This window comes from Psittacula echo, assembly GCF_963264785.1.
Source record: "Psittacula echo genome assembly, chromosome: 11".
Lineage (NCBI taxonomy): Eukaryota > Metazoa > Chordata > Aves > Psittaciformes > Psittacidae > Psittacula > Psittacula echo.
This window is the reverse complement of record NC_137746.1, coordinates 19,989,477-20,012,104: the sequence shown is the minus strand read 5'-3', so window position 1 is coordinate 20,012,104 and position 22,628 is coordinate 19,989,477.

Sequence of the window (22,628 nt, the reverse complement as noted above, 5' to 3'; positions counted from 1 at the left end):
AAAGAGAAAGAAAGATTTACTTAGTGAGGTGTTTTGGGATACTGAGGCTACTGCTAATTCAGAGCCTAAATATCTACTCCTCCAAGAAATCCACACAAGAGCTAAAAGCAAGGAGGTTCCAGGAGGTTTTCTCCATAAGATGTGCCTTTGGAGCTGGCAGTGTTATGTTCCAATGTCTGGAAGCTGTAGTTTCCTCCACTTGCTTTTCTGCTGGGGCTGTTTAGGATTAGCCCCAGAGTTGTTAGGAGAATGCTAGAAAGCCAGCGCCATCTACAGAACAGGTTTGTGCTGTACTGTTGAGCCAGTTGCATAGCGCACCATAACATCCGCATATGGAGATGCAGATACATCTTACTATTTATGCAATATACACCTTCTGTGAAAAATGGTTCCTGTCCATGGTGTGAACTGTAGGAGAAGCACTGAGATGAAATGTCACTGAGACACCACCTGACATTGTGATATATTGCCACCTAAAATTACACAGAGACAACTGAGAACCATATGGCCTCAGGGCTAAGTAGCAATGTCGAGTCTGAACATTTGTCCCTCTCAGTCCTTCCAGAAGGTCCCCCTTTTGGATCCCTGGGTTTTTGAGGTGCCAGGAAAAAGGAATTTTGCCACAAGAAAAGTATGAATGTGTGAGCAGCTATTGCAGTAATATGTTCTGAAGGTAGGTTTATTAGAGAGGTTGAAGTTAGAGGTTAGGAGGCACAGCTTTGCTTCTACTGCAAAAAAGCAGAAAATCCATCACTAAAGTTTTTTCCCTGATTTGGGTATGTAATAGTTCCTTCTTGGGTACTGTGGCAGATGATTTTCATGTGTTTAAATCCATTGTAGCTATAAATCTCAGAGAGAGACTTCTCATGTCTCTGGCCTAGCAATCTTTCATAGTAATTTGGTATTGAGGTGCAAGCATCTTTTTGTGGTCATTTCCATAATAACATATGATGTTGGGATGATATTAAATCACTGCTTTCAGTAAGAGTTACTACTTTGTCTCTCCTGTTGCTGTGTGCATCGCACACAAAGGCAGAAAACTGCCTCATTATCTTTGGTAAGATGGATTGGTGACTCAGTGTGAGTGCTATGCCAGTCTGTCTTCTGCACATCCTGCTGGACTTTCATGAAAGCCCAAGTGTGTGTGTGAGCAAAAAATTAACTGTGTGATGGTTCATCTTGCATACTTCCTGGGCTAGATCTAATCTGTGATCACACCAATCATTTAAATGAGAAATTACTGAAAATGAGGATCCTGTATGAACTGCAAGAAAAAGATCTGTTTATTTCCAGTGACAGCACTTTCACTGAGTATGGAAGAATTCTGTTATGTGCACATAGCTTTAAGGTAACATTATCATCTTACCAAAAGCAATATAATCTAGTTAGAATAGTTTAGAACAATATGATACCTAAAGTATCATGTGTGGCAGTGTTCAAGAAGTGATGATTGATCTGAAAGAATGTTTATTCACTTGAGAGACCTGAAAAAGGAGGAGGAGGAGCACTCACTGTTGGTAAAAGAGGGAAACTGAGGTACACTGAGTGCCTTAGAAGTTTAAGAGAAAGGTGAGACTGAGAAGAGGATATAGATCTTTGCGTGGGAAAAGCAAGAAGATAGCTGTAGCATTCTGAATGCTTATTCCACACAGTAGGATTACCTTCATCCAGTGCACTGTACAAGAGCCATGCATTGACTGCATGACATAAGCAGTCTGTGGTTATTCAGTCTCATGGAGGTTCTTTTGTTCGTTCTTACCCTTTCCTTAAAAAAAAATAATTTAAGTACTTTTCTCCTGCTAGTGGCTCACATTTTTTACTTATCATGTGTGTCCTAAGGGATTTTTAAGGAGGATTGAGAGCTGCGTTTGTGTCAGATGGAGCCTGAATGCTAATTACCAGTCAGACAGGGTATAATAACAATACAAACGTATCAGCAAAGGGGAAAAAAAAAAAAAAGCAGAATATACTGTTATTTTATAAAAGAGTTTCTTTCCTTGAGGGAAAAATCTGCACATATACCATCTGTGACAAAGGAGATGTTGAACTATATAAGTGAATTACCCATAACTCTGGGTACATGTGTGTATGGAACAGGAAGAACTTGAAATGACATTAAGTAATTTTGTTATTGCAACAAAAAACTAGAAAAGGTACTGAACTGCAAAGCTGCATTTCATTCTTTTTCAAAAGCCTAATTCAGGTTGATAAATGAAACATGATGTACAGCAGAAATACCATGTAGACTTCTATGGAAATGTTTATTACAGTGCACAAAGCTTTCATTTTTCTTCGTGCCATGTTCTAGATGGAAACTTACAGTATATTGAAAGAAAAATGTAGAAGACCTAAATCATGTCAGTATTAATGATATGTTTAGATGGATTTTATTCATGCACAACAAAGAACATTTTAGCAATAATAAGGGATGGCTTCCAGCAACAAAACCCTCTTACTCTAAAATAAGTGTATTATTTGAAGTTCTTCTCTCAGCTAACTTGATGATATGTACTGCTCTCTGGTTTTCAGTTTTTACTTAAGTAGCGTCAGAAAATTAGGCCATATGACACTGCACAAATCCTGCATTTCCTCAGTTAACTTTTTCACATATAAGAGAAGAATTCTTACCTTTGCACCCCTTGTAAAATAGTCCTTCGCAAAACTTTTATCTCAAGTTCTGATTAATCATGTGTTATCAAACGACAGGCCTGCCAGTATCTGAAGGGGGCCTATAAGGATGCTGGGGAGGGACTCTTCCTTAGCGACTATAGTGGTAGGACAAGGGGTAACAGGTTCAAACTTAAACAGGGGAAGTTTAGATTGAATATAAGGAGGAAGTTCTTTACTGTGAGGGTGGTGAGGCACTGGAATGTGTTGCCCAAAGAAGCTGTGAATGCTCCATCCCTGGTGGTGTTCAGGGCTGGGCTGGACAGAGCCTTGAGTGTCATGGTTTGGTGGGAGGTGTCCCTGCCCAGAGCAGGGTGTTTGGAACTAGATGATCTTAAGGTCCTTTCCAACCTTAACTATTCTATGATTTCTATGATTCTATGACAGCTGAATCTGGACCTTTCACATGTGACATTGTAAAACTTGCAAAAGAAGGTAATATGGTATGTTTGACATGTAAAGGAGCTAGAGCACAGGAATACCTAGTACAGGTTGTGGAAAGCAGCAAAATGTTGGGTAGGCTCTGTGGTGCATGAGAAAAGAATAACTTTCTTCAGGAGGCTTCCAATGGGAACATGACCTACAGTGCACCTCTTATTGGTGTTCTCAAGCTACAGCTAACAGCAGAATCATGACTATGGTACTAGATACTGATTTGTAATCAAAATAGATGAAGCAGACAAAAAGGAATCTAATTATAGTAGAAAAATGGAGATGGAGAAAAGAATTAAAGAAAAAGCTGTAGCCAGATGTCCTGTGAACAAATTATTTTAAAACACAGTGGAAGATTTGTAGGCAACCATAGACAAGAAGTGAATTTCTGTGGATCAAAGGAGGAGTGTGTGCATACTAGACTCATTACATCAATAGCATCTACATATTATTATAGATAGAAATATTTAAAATAGCATATATGCATCCACTTGAGTTATTGTGTTATTTTATGTTCTTCCTCAAGGACATAATCAGAATTTTCCTGGAATAATTTTGGCAGTTTGCAGACTTAACCTTTTAGCAAGGGCCTTGGTCACTACAGGAATAGAAAATGCTGTTATCACCCCTTCACCACAAAGTGGTGTCCATGCAAAACTATTTTTGTCCTGACTGTATGGAGCACCTGATTGCATAGAATATGGGAGTCAGCTGTAATGGGCTTGGCATTACATTAATTTCATTTGGCCAATGGTTTGTTTTCCTCTCCTCCTTACTTGTAAGTAAATTTTCTATGTATGTTACTAAACCAGTGAGAATTTTAACTGAGTTAAAGAATAATAATAATGAAAGGCTAGTCTTTGGGCTACAGCAGAAGTACATACAGACAAAGCTGTCATGATACTAAATTACTGTCTTCTTATTGCCATGTTGAAGGAACATTATATGATACCTCTAGAAAGACCAGTTGATAAAAAACATGGAGATTAAGTGTGGGTCAGCAGTCATCGCTAACAATTTGAATATTAAAACAAAGGTTTTAATAACGTAGCCTGGTTTTTAGTGTATATTTCCTTGCAGTTTGTTTTCAGGGAAAATAGAAGGTATGTTATTTGTCTTCCTACATTTCATTCCACAAAGTTTGACAGTAACAGTACTTGCACAATTTAAATACTAAAACCGTAAATAATATATGTGCTTCCTATACCTGTGACAGATATGTGGCAAGCTGGCATACCATGAATGAAAGATTTAAAGAAATATTTTTGCCTAGAAAGGACAGGCATTACAAAGGCTACATACCTGGTTTTAGAGACAACTGGTGAAATCTTGACTCTATAAGTTGATGGAAACACTCTCATTGGCTGCACTGGATGCATTCTTTAACCCTATTATTTTAGAAATGCACATAACTAGATTCTTTCTTTATCACAGAACAAATGAACCTATGCATTGTAGCATCAAGCCGTGGCAGTTAAATCCATCTCACACCATCACATTTCTCTCCTCTTCTGTTTTTTAAAAAATCATTCTTTCCATATTGTAACTTCAGTTCATCTCGATCTTTTTCTGGGGAAACTAAGAACTACTTTTAGCATTGCTTTTTCAATAAATAAATAACTCTTCAATTGGATATGCTCATGCAATTAGAAAACTGGCTTGCTTTAGCTTTATTAAGCAGTTTTACATGTTTTACAAAAATGTGTATTTTGTGCAGGTTGTGACATGAGCTGTGTATGAGTATAGAAATTTGTAGGGATTTTTGATTGTTGTATGGACCAAATTAGAGCAAAATGCTAAGAATGCCATGCCTAGGCAGTGTTATTTGCAGCTAAATGTAACAAAATACTAATGCCATGAGTTAAACTCTATATTAGTAACAAATACAAGCCATTCAGATAATAGTCAGCAAAGACAGAAATGTGCCTTGATTGGTATGGTAGCTTCCTGGTAGTTAAGAAGTTAGAAGGGTGATACAAATTGGACTAAAAGGACAGAGAGGCTGTAAAGTCTCCTTCCCCAGAGATATTCAAGTGCCATCTGGACACAGTTATGAATAATGTGTTCTAGGTGACCCTGCTTGAGCTGGGAGGTTGGACTAGATGGATCTCCAGTGGTCCCGTCGAGCTTCAACTTCTTGTGATTCTGTAATCTGATCACTACTCAAAACCCTAAACCTCTATCAGTTGTACGTATATATGACTTTTCAAAGTAGATGTCACTCTATCCTTAAAAAACAGAAATTCCTTTATGCACCCCAGCATAGTGTCACTTCATAGCAGTGTAGGCTGTTTCTATATTAAGCAATTATATTGAAATGAACAGTGATTTCAAAAATTAAATATTAGCTTGTAAATTCTGGCAGATTCCTTCAATGTAGAAGGAAGTTATCAAAATACTGCCTTGACAAGCAAAATGTCTGAGCCTAGGCAAGGGCAGCCAATTCTTTGTGTGTGCTTTCAAACGGAAATGCAACTTTTTCCAGTTTTAGGTGCTTATGTGCAATTTAGAGAATCTAAGCTATCAAAATAGATACCTTATCTCAAACATACAAGTTGACAATTGGCCATACCTTTTACAAGCAAATGTTTGGACTTCGGCTTTCAAATTACTCCATTATTTTTCTATTACAGATGACCTTGTGGATTTCCTGCCAAATACCTTTTAGTAAGAAGCTCTTGCACAAAGATGTCTGCTCTAGATGGGGCAAAAAAACCATTTAACAGTGTCCTCTGTTGTTGTGGTTTAAACCCAGCAGTAACTTGGCACCAGGCAGCACTCACTCACCACCCGTTGGGATGGGGAGGAGAATCGGAAGAATGTAAAACCCAGGGTTGAGGTAAGAACAGTTTAATAACGAAGGTACATTATAATAATACTGCCAAGTAACAGTAATAATAATAAGGATAAGGGAAATAGTGGTCCGGCACAAGCAATCCAGGAGACTCTAGAGTTGTGTGGAAGACAATTTCCTTCTGCAAGTAATAGAGGAGCTGACACAGACAGCTGCCATGCTTGACCTCGTGCTCACAAACAGGGAGGGGCTGGTGGGAAATGTGATGCTCCAGGGCAGCCTTGGCTGTAGCAGTCATGAGATGGTTGAATTCGAGATCCTCAGGACAGTGAGAAGAGCGTGCAGCAAGCTCACTGCCCTGGACTTCAAGAGAGCAGACTTTGGCCTCTTCAGGAACCTGCTTAGTAAGGTTCCATGGGATAGAGCCCTAGAGGGCAGGGAGGCCCAAGACTGTTGGTTGACACTTAAGGATCACCTGCTCCAAGCTCAGGAGTGTTGTGTCTTGACTAGAAGGAAGTGCAGCAGGAGGGCCAAGAGACCTCCTTGGATGGATAAGGAGGAAACCTAGAGGGAAAAAAGAGGCTTATAAAAGGTGGAAGCAAGGACAGGTGGCCTGGGAAGGATACAGGGATGTTGTCCGGGAAGATAGGGACCAGGTTAGGAAAGCCAAAGCCCAGTTAGAATTAAACTTGGCTAGGGATGTGAAAATAACAGGAAGGGATTGTATAATTACATTGCAAATAAAAGACAGACTAGGGGCAAGGTGGGCCTTCTCCGGAAGCTGTCAGGAGAACTGGCTACCCAGGATTTGGAGAAGGCTGAGGTTCTTAATAACTTCTTTGCCTCAGTCTTCACTGGCAAATACTCTGACCACACCACCCAAGTTTTGGAAGGCTGACAGGCAGACTGTGAGGATGAAGACCCTAGGCCCACTGCAGGAGACGATCTGGTTCAAGACCATCTTAAGAACCTGAACATGCACAAGTCCATGGGACCTGATGAAATCCATTCATGGGTCCTGAAGGAGCTGGAGAATGAAGTTGCTAAGACACTGTCCATCATATTTGAAAAATCATGGCAGTCAGGTGAAGTTCCCAATGACTGGAAAAAGGGAAATATAACCCCCATTTTCAAGAAGGGGAAAATGGATGACCCGGGGAATTACAGACCAGTCAGTCTCACCTCTGTGCCTGGCAAACTCTTGGAGCAGATTCTCCTGGAAGGCATACTAAGGCACATGAAAATCAACAAGGTGCTTGGTGACAGCCAGCATGGCTTCACTAAGAGGAAATCCTGCCTGACCAATTTGATGGCCTTCTATGATGGCACTACGGAACTGATGGAGAGAGGCAGAGCAGTTGACATCATCTACCTGGACTTGTGCTAAGCGTTAGACACTGTCCCACACGACATCCTTGTCTCTAAACTGGAGAGACATCAATTTGATGGATGGGCCACTGGGTGGATAAAAAACTGGCTGGATGGCTGCATGCAAAGAGTTGTGGTCAATGGCTCGATGTCTGGCTGGAGACCAGTAACGAGTGGTGTCCCTCAGGGATCGGTGTTGGGACTGGTCTTGTTCAACATCTTTGTGGGTGACATGGACAGTGGGATTGAGTGTGCCCTCAGCAAGTTTGGTGATGACACCAAGCTGTGTGGTTTGGTTGATACTCTGGAGGGAAGAGGTTGGATCCAGAGGGACTTTGACACACCATGCCAAGTGCAAGGTCCTGCACCTGGGTCGGAACAATCCCAGGCACAGCTACAGGTTGGGCAGAGAAGAGATTCAGAGCAGCTCTGTGGAGAAGGACTTGGGGGTGTTGGTCTATGAGAAACTTAACACGAGCCAGCAGTGTGCGCTCACAGCCCAGAAAGCCAACCGCATCCTGGGCTGCATCAAAAGAAGCATGACCAGCAGGTCGAAGGAGGTGACCCTGCCTCTCTACTTTGCTCTCGTGAGACCTCACTTGGAATATTGTGTGCAGTTCTTGTGTCCTCAACATAAAAAAATACATGGAACTGTTAGAACAAGTCCAGAGGAGGGCCACAAGGATGATCAGGGGGCTGGGGCACCTCCCTGTGAAGACTGGCTGAGAAAGTTGGGGCTGTGCAGCCTGGAGAAGGGAAGGCTGCATGGAGACCTCATAGCAGCCTTCCAGTATCTGAAGGGGGCCTACAAGGATGCTGGGGAGGGACTATTCATCAGGGACTGTAGTGATAGGACAAGGGATAATGGGTTAAAACTTAAACAGGGGAAGTTTAGATTGGATATAAAGAAGAAATTCTTTACTGTGAGGGTGGTGAGGCACTGGAAGGGGTTGCCCAGGGAGGTTGTGAATGCTCCATCCCTGGCAGTGTTCAAGGCCAGGTTGGACAGAGCCTTGGGTGACATGGTTTAGTGTGAGGTGTCCCTGCCCATGGTAGGGGGTTGGAACTAGATGATCTTAAGGTCCTTTCCAACCCTAACTGTTCTATGATTCTATGATTCTATAAAAAGTAAAAGAGGAAAGAAAAAAAAAAAAGAACAGTAAACACAAGTGATGCACAATGCAATTGCTCAGCATCCGCTGATCGATACCTAGCCTGACCCAAGCAGCGATCTGTCCCTTGGTAACTCCCCACAGTTTATATACTGGTTGTGACGTTCTGCATTGTGGAATATCCCTGTGTATGGCTAGTTTGGGTCAGGTGTCCTATCTCTGCTTCCTCCTCAGTGGCAGGACATGAGAGGCTGAAAAGTCCTTGCTCAGGGTAAGTGCTACTGAGCATTGATGTGTTACCAGGGTTATTCTCAGACTAAAGCCAAAACACAGCACTGCACCAGCTACTAGGAAGAAAATTAACTCTATCCCAGCCAATCCCAAGACATCTATGATCAGAGGTGATCATCAGCAAGCATATAACTGATTACAGAAAACACTGTGAAAGTTCGTAATGTTGGGGATTGGCTCTTGCTGAAACAGACAGTGGCACCACATTCAGAGTTCTCCACTAACTGGGAATGATGATTAGTGTATCATCTTCTCACTGCTGAAATACAGCACACCAGCTGCATTTGTTACAAAACTGCAGTGACTCAGGAGAAAGTTACTCTCTTCTTCATCTTCTCCTCTATTTCTATAGAATTCCAAAGCAAAATGGAGGGGGGAAGTCTTCTTGAAGGTTTCTGTTCAATGCTTTTTTTCTTGTTTTTCAGCATTTTATGAGTCTGATTTTTTTGTAGATGAACTCCAAAGTGAAAATACTAATATTAGTTAAAGAGCTTGCAATAAAAACAAACAAAAAAAGACCATTTTCTGATATTCCAAATTTAATTTATAGTGGAGGAAATTTTAAAAGCTTTCCATAATTAAAAGACAAAATATTTTTTCATCCTCAGCAAATTTAACTATCTCATACTTTTTTGTTATATTACATTTCATATGCACATAAATATAAAGAAAATTATTTGGTTTGCAAAGCTGTGCAGTATAAGACAGAAAATGTCATAATGGAAGTAGCTCACGCAAGTTAAGTTCATCTGTCCTGTACTTCCATGTTTATACAACCTTTAATTGCATAACATATAGGACTATAATGTATAATTAATTAATCAGAATTATATAATGGTGTCCTATTTTCCATGTTACACTGTCTTTTCTGTGCAGTATAATACTGTGCTTGACAACACAGAACATAACTAAAGTAATAATTATATGTAGCATTGTAGATCTTAAATTAAAGCAATTCAATCTTTGGTGACTGAAATAAGAGACCTAAATTCAAACTTCAGATAATGTTTTGCAAAACACAGTATGTAACCACCCTGAAGTGTGGAACTGCTCTCACTTCACGGCTGTACAATTGTGCCTCATACTTATGCCAATGTTTTGGACTTCCAGAGATTTACCCTAGTTAAATGTTAGGATTACTCTTTCGTTTCTTATTTTAAAAGCAGTAGCTCTTACAGCACCCCAGATTTCATGTCATATTGTGTCTGACAAATGACATAATGACATACATCCTCTGTGGCAAAGCTTATGCAGTACAGCATTTGAGACTCGTTCTCAAATAATCTGTCATTGACTCTGTGTGGATAAAAGATCCAGTGACACATTTTTGTAAGAGTAGTGGTTTGCTGTGCTCCATGTTGATTGGTATGTTCACAAAATCCTCAGAGGGCTGATGCAGTCTAATATTGTTAAAAGCTTTAAAACCTCTCAAGCAGAGCTCCCAGGGGAATCAGAGAAAGTTTTTTATGCCCAGCATTTGCAGGATCATGCCAGTCAATACAGAGCATTTTAGGATTCCCTGGGATGAAACCATAACCCTCATAAGAGAAATGCCTCTCCAGTTAGCGCAATATTCCAAAAACCCATGGAAAGTTAAGAGTTTACAAAATATTGCAGGGGAAATATAAATGGAAAACTATTTTTCCTTCACTTTGTTCAGATTAGTTATACAATTAATAAGCAAAGTCTTTTCTTATCCTAGGCAGATCCTGTTAGCCTGCACAACGGTAAGCAAAATGCCCAAGCTAATTATGTAGCTCTGAAGTAGGTGGTTAGGGTGCAGGCTGGTGGTGCTTTCTCAGCATGAAAGAGGAGACTCATCATATCCCTTCACAGGAGAACAGCTGGTACTTTGCAGCATGAAACTTTCCGGACCAGATGCTGGTTAGTGTCCAAAGAATAACAACACACCTAAGGCAGGCAAAGACAATCCTGTAAAACTCAGCCCTCTCTTGATTCTCAGCTGTATGAGTGCTGAGTGTACCTTAGCAGAACATCCTGTAAAAGGTCTGTGGGCAGTGAAGAAACTAATAGAAGTAGCGCCATCCTGAGTGAGCACGCTTACTATGTGTGATACCCATGTACTGTTCTCTTGCATTATCAAACAGCCTGTCACAGTAGTTGAGCCAAGCAGTTTGCCTTCTGGTACTGTGGCAGCCTCACCTGTAAAATGTTTTGATAACATTTACCTTCTACGCAAGGGTGTTGTGAAAGTTAATCATGCTTTTAAGAAGCACTTTGGGTGTTCAAAATTACTGCTAGCAGCATCTATAATCCACAAAATAATATAGCAGTGGAAGCACATTTGGTATGTTTCCTCATTTGTATTTGATTGCCATTTCTGTTTTTCAACTGATAAATGACTTCCAAACTTACTAACATAAATCCCTGCAAATGTGTGCCATTTATGATCTTAAATACTTGTGAAGCTTTGTCATCCCAATGATAAATACTGCACTTGAAAAGGAAGCATCCCAATCATACTTGACCTGTCGCATAAAGTCAATATTGTCTGCAATTACTCTGTGATCCAACAATTCATACCAATATGTTTTTAAAGACAAATCATGCATAAACTCAAGCTAAATAGTGGTCTCCCATGATTCTGATTCATGCTGTGCTGACAGACCCTCAGAAAAGTAGATAAGCTGTATCAAGAACCAATTAAGAACAGAGTGTTTTGATGCCTCCTTTGCATGAAATTAAATAATGGTATTCTGGAAAGAACTAAAGAAAGAAAATCCAGTGTATTTTTTTCTTATTCATACATAGGACTTCAAAACATGCTTCAGATTTTTCTGAAGCTTCAATTATTATATGTATCTCTGGGATGTGAACGTCAAAAATAAACTACAGTCATCAGAAAAAGATTTCTTATGTCATCAAATATTTTGGTTGTGTTTATTTGGGGGGGATATTTAAAAAAACCAAAAAAACAAACGACTAAAAGACTAAAGTTCTTGGTTTCCCTTAGTAACATAGTTATTTCACTTTATTGATTTTTCAGTAGAGTCATCTTGTTAATTCTTTGAGGAAGAATACAGTACCTGATTGAATAATCAAGTAACCTGGAGCTCTGCAAACCAACAAAAAGAGATTGTAAAATACTTTTGTATTAACTTGGTACTTTTACTGATTTAGACTTTCTCAGAAGTATAAATGGCCATAACAGTTGTCCATGTTGCTTTTTTGTTAAAGTACTTTAGAAACACAGAAATGATACCTGGATTGAAAATCTGCATTGTGCCAGTAGTTACGCTGATATTACCCAATGTTTCAGCCCTCTGTTCTATACACTTGGTTAACAACAGCAGAAGTACCTTCCATATATGTATATATTCCTATGAATATTACCATATTCACTGCAAGTAAGTTTTTAGAAGACATTGGAAAAGTGTACAAAAGTCTGTGTTTAAAATTGGATTTGATCAAAATCAAACCTCTTTCTAATTAACCTAATGATCTATATTGCATGACAGATCATTTTAATCTCTAGTGAAGCGAAGATAAAATAGTAGCAGTGGTTTTACCATTTCTGGAACTCACAATTTGAAGATCACAAAACACTTTCCAAAAGTTAGGCTTAACAATACCCTCATGTATTAATGTTGTGCCTGTTTACAGAGATGAAAGAAAAGGCAAATGAGCTGAGTATTGTTAAGTGGCTTTGTATTCAGAGTAAGGTTTCAAGAAAGCAGCTAAATTACCTTCCATGTAGACAGAAATATTTTTGTTTATTTTCCCCTGGTTTATATTGTAATGTGCTTTTTTTTTCAAAATACACTTTACTTTTTATGCTGATCTTAAGAAAGTAGTTTCTAGCTTATTTACACTTGAAAAGTATTTGTCATCTGTCATGGAAAATAGTTTTCTTCAAAGGAATACTGTTGTCCTCTTTCTACTTTTATGCCTTCTGTCTCTTTTTGACATTAATCTAAAATGGCTGCAGTATGGCCTACAGATACAAGTTTGACAGTACGTGGGTAAGACAGTGGTGTCAGAGTAGTTTGGCAGCACTCCCAGTGGAGAAATAGGAAGCGGCAGCAGCTCTGAAACAGCACATTTTAACTGCAGACACCTGTAACCTGAGCCTGCTGAGAACAAGAGAACAGGGAAGCTACCTTGAAAAAGATAATTCTGCAGGAAATTCTTTGTTGAAAAGGGTTAGTTGTCAACTGCTGGATTCAAGTGAAATTCATTAGACTAGAAAGTTAAAGCATCGGAATCACTCTAGCCTGAAGAATAGCTGTGGAAGATGTATTTCCAGAGGATCTAAGTAATTTCTTTGTAATTTTTCATTCATTAATGTTTGAATCTCTGACTTTTATAGAACCATTATCAAACTTTAAAGCATAGTATTCTCACCAGAGATTCCATAAACTGCCCATTAAGGAGACTTTTTTTTTTTCCCCAAATTGTTTTAATGATCTATTTTGAGGCATTCATGTGCAGATGGGCATATCTTTTGCCATTAGTAACGCTTCCATGAACACATAACCCTTTTCTGGAATGTTCCTTAAAGCTTTGAGGCACTTTTTTCAGTTTGGCATTTGAAATTCAAATACATATCTGTGCACAACTTAAAAGTGATTAGTCATATAATTTGATTGGTGTTTTCCTTGTTCCCTGACTGGTATGAATGTTCACAGAAGGCTATATTTAAATGATCTCATCCTGAGATTAAAATGAATTTTCCCTGAACATCTGTGCCCGTAAACTGAATGCTCACGAGAAGTGACTATAAATGGGCTGTTCAGATGTTCAGTTCAAATATGGCTAAGTCTAATTCAATTGAAGAGTTAAACTAGCATGTATTTATTCAGTTTCAGTAGATCCTGGTAATAACTTGTAAACCTAACTACCTGTTCCAAAGACTCATGTGTTTCTAGTGCACATAAGTAAAGGTAGCAGGAATGTTTCATGGCAGCTGAGGAAAGTCAGAGCTAGACACTGCTAGCAAAAAACAGCTGAAGGAACAAGTTGATTTCATTTTTAATCAACTTCACAAAAAGATTGTGGATGACTGCCTCAATATATCATTTGTTAAATATATGGCTCCTGCGGAATGTGAGTATGTATGGTACTGTTCTATACATTGCTGTACATGTATAGAGTACAATCCAGGGATCATCTTTCATTGTAGAGGGAAAAATGCTTATTGCCTTTTTTTTGCAAATTCAGAGGAGCTGCCAATCTTTCGAAATGCAAAATGACTGATTTTGATTGCTCAAAGACTGATTTCTGTTACAGGTGTACAAATGGAAATGTGTAGACTTTTTCTCTATGAATGCCAACAGTGAAGCTGTTCAAATGACAGTCACCTTCCTAGGCAGAACTGTAATTTCACCATGGTTGCTTTGCAATCTTGACGGGGGCAATCACCAAATAAAATTATAATGTGTTGACGCAAAAAAGAATTTTATTCTAAGCTCATTTCTCACAAATAATTTAGTAGTAATAGAAATGTGTTAGAGAATTTTCCAGAGTACTTTTGTAATGTTTTTTAACATGAAGTGCTTCATTTCAGCCATCTGATTTATGGCTGGATGATTTGAATCATAGAATGGTTTGAGTTAGAAGGGACCTTAAAGATAGTTCCGTTCCAACCCCACGTCTGGGACACCTTCCACTGAACTAGGTTGCTCCTTGAACAGTGCCAGGAATGAAGCAGCCACAGCTTCTCTGAGCAACCTGTGCCAGTGCCACAAAAAGAATAGCACGTTTAGTTTAACTGGTAGTATGATGTCTAATTATCAGTATAGTTTCACTCTTTTCTAAAAATCTGGGACACAATAGTGTGCCTTGTACTGAACAAGAAAAATCTGTGGCTTTCTGAATCACTGCTAGGGAAAATGACAACAGCAAATGTAATGACAGTTTGGAATTGTAATAATGTCATACAAGATAGTGTACTTTTTACTGACGTGTAAGAGTATGGCCATAATGCAGACTTACAGGGAATAATAAAAGATGCTAAGCATTCATTATTTTTATTTATTTAAACATGCTCATAAAGTTCTGACTATTGTTATCTTTCATGGCTAAGTGCCTTGGTCATCAGTTATTAAATACAACTGGACAGTTTAATCCTGGTATGCTTTCATGTTTCTGAAAGTGCTTTCTGCAAGATGATTTATCTGGTCTACAATAGTTGTGTTTAAGTATAGAATTCAGGTTCATGCAAATTAATTGAATAATTTTATATTTTCCAACTTCTGTTTAATGTTTTGATCCCTCGGGAAGCTGATTTTCTTGGATTAGAGCATTACCTAAGATCCGTCAAACATCCTGTAACTTACTATCTTTTTGATGACTGGTTTAATATTAACATTCAGCACATAAAGGCATAATTTTGTGGTTTTTTTTTCTTTATACATTTCAAAGGTGTTCTGCTCTGCTAATCAAAGCTGTTTTACAAGGGTGTTTGAATGCATTGACCAACTGTCTTTTTAATAGGACCGAGCATACTGACCAGAGTTTAACCAGCTGCAGAGTACTCCTCCTATTGCCAAGTGCATTGATGGGAAGGTTCTGCGTTTGTCTTCAGTCAGATATGAAACTCAATGGGATCACTTTCGTAATGTTAAGATAGGAGGCATAATTTACTTTTTAAAGTCCACAATATCAGTGAAAATATTCCCTTTACTTATCTATTGGATAAAATGGTTGGCACATTTTAGCTTTGTTAGGTATACATTTTAAAAACCAGCAAGTTGTAGAAGTCACAGATGTTTCACAAGATTAAGAATGTATCTGCTCCAGCTCTAAAGATGGTTTTCTGTCTTTTTTTGCCCTTCTTTTCCATTTAATCTAAATTTTTATTTAATACTATTTCATTTCATTTTACTTCATTTCATTATTCATTTCATTTAAACCATGACGATGGGTTTAACAATGGGTTTTCAGCATCTTTTCTAATATGCATAGTCTGGAAATACCAATATCTGATACATTTCCAAACAATTAGATTGCAGAAAACTATCATGATGGTAAAACCAATCCAATGATTTGAAGATAAAATTTCCAGCTCAGTAGGTGTTGCATGCAGCATATATTTCTAATTGTTATTCATGCTTATTTTATCTTGGTTTACTAAATACTGTCTACCACTACCGTAGGCAGTGATCTATTTGATAATGAAAGTTGCAAGCTACAAAGTGTATGTACATTTTGGCAATTGTTACAGGATGAGAAAGGGAACATTGAAGCTCAGAAATAATAAATTCCCTTTATATGGTCAGATATAATACAAGCGAGGTGAAAAAAATATCTGTTTCCAGCACTGCACTGGCTTTCATATTCTTAATTTCCCCTGACACCCTTTCTAACTCACTTTAGCCATTACTGCTATAATGGTTTTAGTGTATGTGTTTATCAAGGTTTTTTCTCATGTATGTGCATTAATGCATCTGTGTGTGAATGTAAATTTGAATAAATGTGGATGTATTTATGTATGTTTCTACACATGTAAAAATGCAGACCTCCTGCTTTCATTGTTCTCAAAATCCAAATCCCAAGCACTAAGCTTTGAGCACAGATGCTGTTTTCTGCAAGATAGTACTTGTCTATTCTTTGAATGTCATGGCAGATGTTTTACCTTGAGGTTAATATCTGACTTGCTTTAAATTCATGTGGGAAATCTGAAAGTTCCATTTCCTATCTCGAAAATCAATAGAAACTTAATCAGAGCTGCTAAAAACAAATCCCAGTTCTTTTGTAACAGGGAAAGTAAACAAGATAAAAAATTAAAAGTGACAGAATATTTTACATGAAGGACATGAAGTGCACCACCAACTAAGCTTCAGCTCTACACGGCTTGTGTCTTTCAAGTTGAGGTTTGACTAGAGAAAGCTCCATCTGTTTTTCTCCTGTACCAAGGCACTATAGTGCATTTAAGGCACATTTTAATTTTTAGTATCATGTAAACACATTTTTTTTTACAGGCATTTGCTTTACATGGAACAGCTTGTATGGTGACCTGAAAGATTTTCTTTGTCACAGTCTGGGTGTTTAATATAAACTCCTCACGTATGGTTGTTATTCACATACATACGAATCCAGATCCTGAATGCTTTATTGGTCCTCCTGCCCCAACAGATTTTGTGCTTGGCCTTCACATAGCTAAAGTCCTGTATTCCCTTCTCACCTAAACTGATTTATTCTCTCTTGTTGCTTCTGTTTTCTTTCATCTGGACACTGTCTCGCTGAGAAAAAGTGGTGTTTGATGTTATTTGTCCTAAGTCTGACAGGATGTTGGGGACATATAATTTAATCTCAAATGCAAAATAGAATTGAGACTCTATTTTCTGCCCAACTTGGCTGATCATAGGACATCCTGGTCACTATATTCTGCAGCAGGATTCAGTCTGGAAACAAGGGTTATTCTGTCAAGTAACTAGAGGATATCATATAAACTATTGAAGAAATAAGAAGAGAAAAAAAATATGACAATGCACATCTGTTTTGCACCATCCTTTGTCCTTGTTAGACATTCAAGGAGTGCAAGTAGATCTTGATAGGGACTGTAATGGATTCTGAAGTGACCAAACAATTGTAAAACTGCCAACTTGGATTTCTGGGCATTTGAACCTACAGTTTTAATACATGTTTGTTAATCTTCATGGTTTTTAACACTAAAAAGTAGTATAGGGGTAGGCAGCTAATAGAGAGCAAATTTGGTTGGGAAGGGCATAGCTAAACAGCAGTTAGAAATAAAATCATGAGGAAGATGCTTTCTGCAGATAGCTACAAAGCACATATAGTGATAAGGTCTAGAATACTCAAAGGTCTATCCATTTTTTTTATCACATTACTTCAGCTCAGTAGAGAAATCTGTTTTCAGCTTGTGGACTATGCAAACTAAACAAAAAGGAAAGAAGGTGGAGAAACACAAAATCTACATTAGGCTTTCTGTATTTGATTCACTGATTCATTAGTCATTACTGATGACTTGCTAAGTCATTACAAGAGCTGCACTTGCTTATTTTTAGAAAATGCTTCATAGTCTTGGTAGAAATGATGTTCTTAGATGCATTGTGACTTTGAATGTTCAGTTCAAGCAAAGAAAGCTGGTATGGTTAGTGCAAAAAAGATAATCACAAACCTCATATTCCTAACAAGTAAATGTTTACATTCATCCTTGATAGATATTTCCTTACTTTGGCGGTAAGGACGCAAGATATACCAGATGGGAGTAAGGATCTGTGTTTGAACAGTTTTCCAGTAATGCTTAGATGTAAATCTACCCTTAACCAGGTCTGAGTGTGATCACTAACCTAGGCTTTATGGCAATCGTTTGAAATCACTGCAACCGTATAAATCATATATTATCTTTGGTTTACTGATTTTATTTCTTTGTGGAGACTATATCCACACGGTGGCAGATAGTGTAGAATTCCTGTTCTGATCACAGTACTTTATTCTGGTGCCTGCATCACAAGAGAAAGAGTCTTTATTTCTCCATTTTGACTTTCTGAAATTTGTCTTTTCCCTCTAGCTTGAGTTTTGAAGAAAAACATAGCATCTAAGGTGAACCTGTACTAAAATCTCTTATTGCTGTCCATCTGGGCAAGACATCCTAGTTTTCCTTGGCCAGTGGAAGTAAGGAAAAGGGCAAGCCTATCACAGACATAACACAAGAAAGAGAAAAAAAGGCCTGTGGTCATTGGAAAGGTGCTGTGCAAAAGGGGGCCAACAGGAGGAGCAGAAATGCTGGTAGAGGAGTTGGATCGTGCCTATCTTGTGAAAATTAATTGGCAAGTAGAGCATAGATTTGCCTTCTCAGTCTGCATCTAAAAGAATCTACATGCTGAACGAATGACTTAGGGCAGAGCTACCACAAATCCCAGCTAGAGGAAGGAATTCCAGAAATTCACACTAACATAAAGCAAAATTACATTTCTGAGGATGTAGGATTTTGGCCTACTCCACAGGGGCACAAGTTCTTTGAGAACAAACTAGATCTGCTGCAGGCAAGAAGCAAAAGTCAAAGGAAAGAATGTGATTCGGATAGGTGGATCAGGGAACACTGTTTGCTTCGTGAAACCTTCAGCTTGAATCCAAGTCACATAAAACTGTAGGTCTTCACCCTGTATATATCTCTGAGTTTGCTTGTTTATTTGTTTTCACTTGGGACTAGCTTAACTCTGGTCCCATATTTTGAAAGGCCAGCTGCAGATGGAGTGCATCTATCAGTTCATGCTGTGAGATTGCATTGTTGCACAACCAAAGCTCAGGCAGTGGGGAGAACTGGAAGACTGACTTAAAAAGTATACTTTGGATCCAGTTTAAACTGCTAGTGTTGATGTTCTGACAGTAGACTGACTGAGAGGACTCTCCAGGGACTATTTCAGGCAGATCTCCTTAAATAGATTAATATATGGAAGTTGGGAAAAGAGAGAGAGGCATGGAGAGAAGAAACAGAACACTTCGTACAGGAGACTGGTGACACAGTTGAATTTCAGTACCATCCATCTTCAGGATAACTGCCATCATTCCAATGAAGGACATGTAACTGGATACCAGACCATAAATATTTACTTATTTGAGTATATACCTTAAAATATTTTTATGACTATAACAAAAGTTTAACTTAAGTTCTGTCAGATAAAAAATTCCAAAGAAACCAACAACAAAAAAAAGGCTTAGTTTGTCAAGTGGATTTTGTTTTTGAAATAGGAGCATTGTCTTGCTATATTTCTTCTTAAAAACCTCAGAAATTTTAATGCAAATTAGTAGAGTGAAAAAAAGCTGTTAACATTCTTGTCTCATTACTTAATTTGAAAAGTTCTTTTGCTTTCTTTAAAGTTAAATTTAAGAAAACAGAGCATTAATATGTTAATTAATAAGAAATTCAATAGAGATCTGGAAAGTAGTTGGACTACTTTTTTCTTTAGAAAGTCTGTGAAGCTCATTAAATGTTTCTTGGAACATATGCATAGGAAAAAAGTACAAAGAATCTTCTTAAGATGAGCTTATGAAGAATCCTGTCTTAAGAGACATTGGTATTCTCAAATGTATTGAGTCTGCTCTTCTTAGAAAATCACGTTAATTAAACAAGTGATTTTGTTTAGTTCTTTGTACGAATACTTGAGACAGTCCACTTTGGGTCCCAGAGCTAAGTGAAATATTGACTTTTAGATCAGTGGCTGAACTAAAAAATGGTCTTACATAAGTACCTATTAGTCCAAGACATTTTATTTGCTGCTTTTTTTTTTTTTTTTCTGCATCAAAATACAATTGCTCAGAAGCGGGCTCTAAATTGCTCATATGGAGATCATTTTATTGTCTTCAGTTTTTAAAATTAGATACACTTAATCATGTAAAAAGTTGTAGAGCCAAGTTTTGAAACATTCTTCTTGTTGAAATGTATTTCCAAATGCACCACTTTTATTTCCTGTTCCCTCTCTGAAAGGGAAGTATTTCTGGATTTTAGCACAGACTTCAGAGTCTGCAGCAAGATGAGGCTCCATTTTTTTGTGTGACAGACTCTTGACTGAAGTATTGGACTCACTGCTTCTGCACCAGAGAACTGTGTTCTTGTTCAGAATGTCAGGATTTGGTGTCTTCCTGCTTTCCCTGTGACTCCTATAAATACATGAATCATCTACAGATCATAAAATGCCTTTGGTATCTTAAAGGTGGTGTAATTTTTGTGCATCTCTTCTCTGCCTTTATAATTTTTTGTGATAAAATCTAACTGTACAGATTTAGTCTCTCAAAAGAATTGTCCTTCCTGCATCTCAATTGCAGTGCATAGCAAACATCTGGATTCAGGTGAGGTTCCAGAGTGACTTGAGTCTTTTTCATCGTCTCTGATAACCATTTGGAATAGCATTTTATTCTATAACAGATGCTGAAACCAGTCCATTATCACAGCTGTAGCTGGAACTTGAGTTGCTATACTATTTCCAGCCCATATCCATGTAACACAAGCAGGAAGGGCCATTTCCTATCTCTTGTTGCCCATGGTATTAACTAGAAAACCCTGTCTTCTGAAAACACGATTTTGTTGCAACAGTAAGTGCAAGGCCAGCCCTTGACACCAGTCATGGCAGTGGAGGCTTTTAGAGAGGGCTCATGCATTGTTCAGGCATTTTTTTCTAGTAATTACTGGTAACATTAAATATTTCACTGTGGTTTTGAATGTATAACTTTTGGAAGAATCTGATGTTAAAAGCTCCTTTAGGTCATTGCAGTCACTTCAGGCACATTGAACTTACTGTTACTTAAGTACACACAAAGCGCAGCAGGCTCCCCACAGCGCTCTGCTGTCCTTGTCTGCCGTCTGTGAAGTATGTGAAAGGTTTGCAGGTTTGTGTGTTTTATGAGGAGAGGCTGAGCAAGCTGTCCTCTTCTGAGAGCCTGAAACTGCTGTGTGCTAAATCGGAAAAATATATTAGAAGCATTAACATTGTATTAACTGCCTCCCCTATATCCACTCAGCCTAGATGGGTTTTGTAATGTAATCCCTTGCAGGTATTTATTGACACTAGAAAATGTTTAAATGAAATGTTGCAGTGCAGGCTGACAAGGTTTCAATTTATGTAGAGCACAGGAAGACAGGCTGCATTTACCCAAACCTACTATTGCAGTGTAAAACCCTCTCCTAGGGGGATGAATAGGGCTGGGGACAAGTCTGAATCTCTTTCGGCTTGCTAGTGGTAGCTGAGAAAGTTGGAATTATCTGAGAGAAACCTGTGTGGTACTGCATCAGAATCCCAAATTAGACTGCGTACAGAACACAAGAGGTGAAAAATGGGGATTCAGGGAGAAAATAAATCTGTCCTTCACACCCAGTGGATGACATAGACGTGAAATATTGGGATTAGGGTCAGTGATTTGAAATGATTCTTTCAGTAGACAGGAGAAAATAGCAGAAAAGAGAGTGCTGTTTCTGAACCACCTTGGTATTCCCTGACATATCCCCTTAGATAACTGTTTTTGGTTTTAAGGAATAAACTTAGGGGGGGGGATGTGTGTGTAAAAATGAAATAATACTCAAATGTATTATATAATATTCAGATGTATTAAATTGAATTCTGATGACTCAGGAACATAAAGCTAGAAAGCAATTGTAATTTCATTTGAATTTGAAGAAAGTCCCTCTTAAATTTCCTGCCTATTGTCGGGGTTTTTTTGTCCAGGCAAACAAAGTTTGGTTGATTCTGTTGGAACCTTACTCTACAGTAGTTTGGATTCATTTCTTTGTTACAAGGCTGCACTACCCTTAATGAGCTTTTTTGTTATGTGCCCAGCTTGTATTCTTAGATATCAGTATTGGTTCCAGTTCCTTGCACTGATCTTCTCTGTTGTACTTCTAATCATCTTTTCATTAAGTTTTTACCTTTCTCTCCTACACTTTTATTGTAGAGTAGTTTCTGTTCCCTTGTTACTATTGTAATAATAGCCAAGTTTTTTTAAGATTGGTATTTTCCTGCTGGGGTATAGGTGATCAGAAAGGTACAGAGTAATTCAGATGACATCCCATAAGTACCTTGTTCTATCCTTACTAGAAATACCTTTTACAGTCAAATTTCTTGTCACAGTCACCTTGTTCACAGTTATCTTGTGATTAGCTAAGACACCTTTATCTTATTTTGCTAATCTCTTTTTTTAATGAAACATCTACATGGACAGAATATTCTTTAAACAAATATTTAGAAAATGTCTATTACAGTTATCAGTTCTGTCAGACTATAGCAGAGATCTTATTGTCTGCATAACATCATCTGTTACCACATTTTGCTTAAAATATTTGATATTCACCTTTGTTTCTTGTTTTGAATGTGTGCAATTCTGTCAAGTACCATGTTACAGTCAGTCAAACTTTCTTGACTTTCAGCATTAACAATTTCTGTAGTCATGTAAAATTCACACAAACTGCTCATTATTGAGAGCATAATTAGCCATCTCTATAGCATGGGACACTGTGTGACACAGAAGATTAACAAACAGTGAATGAT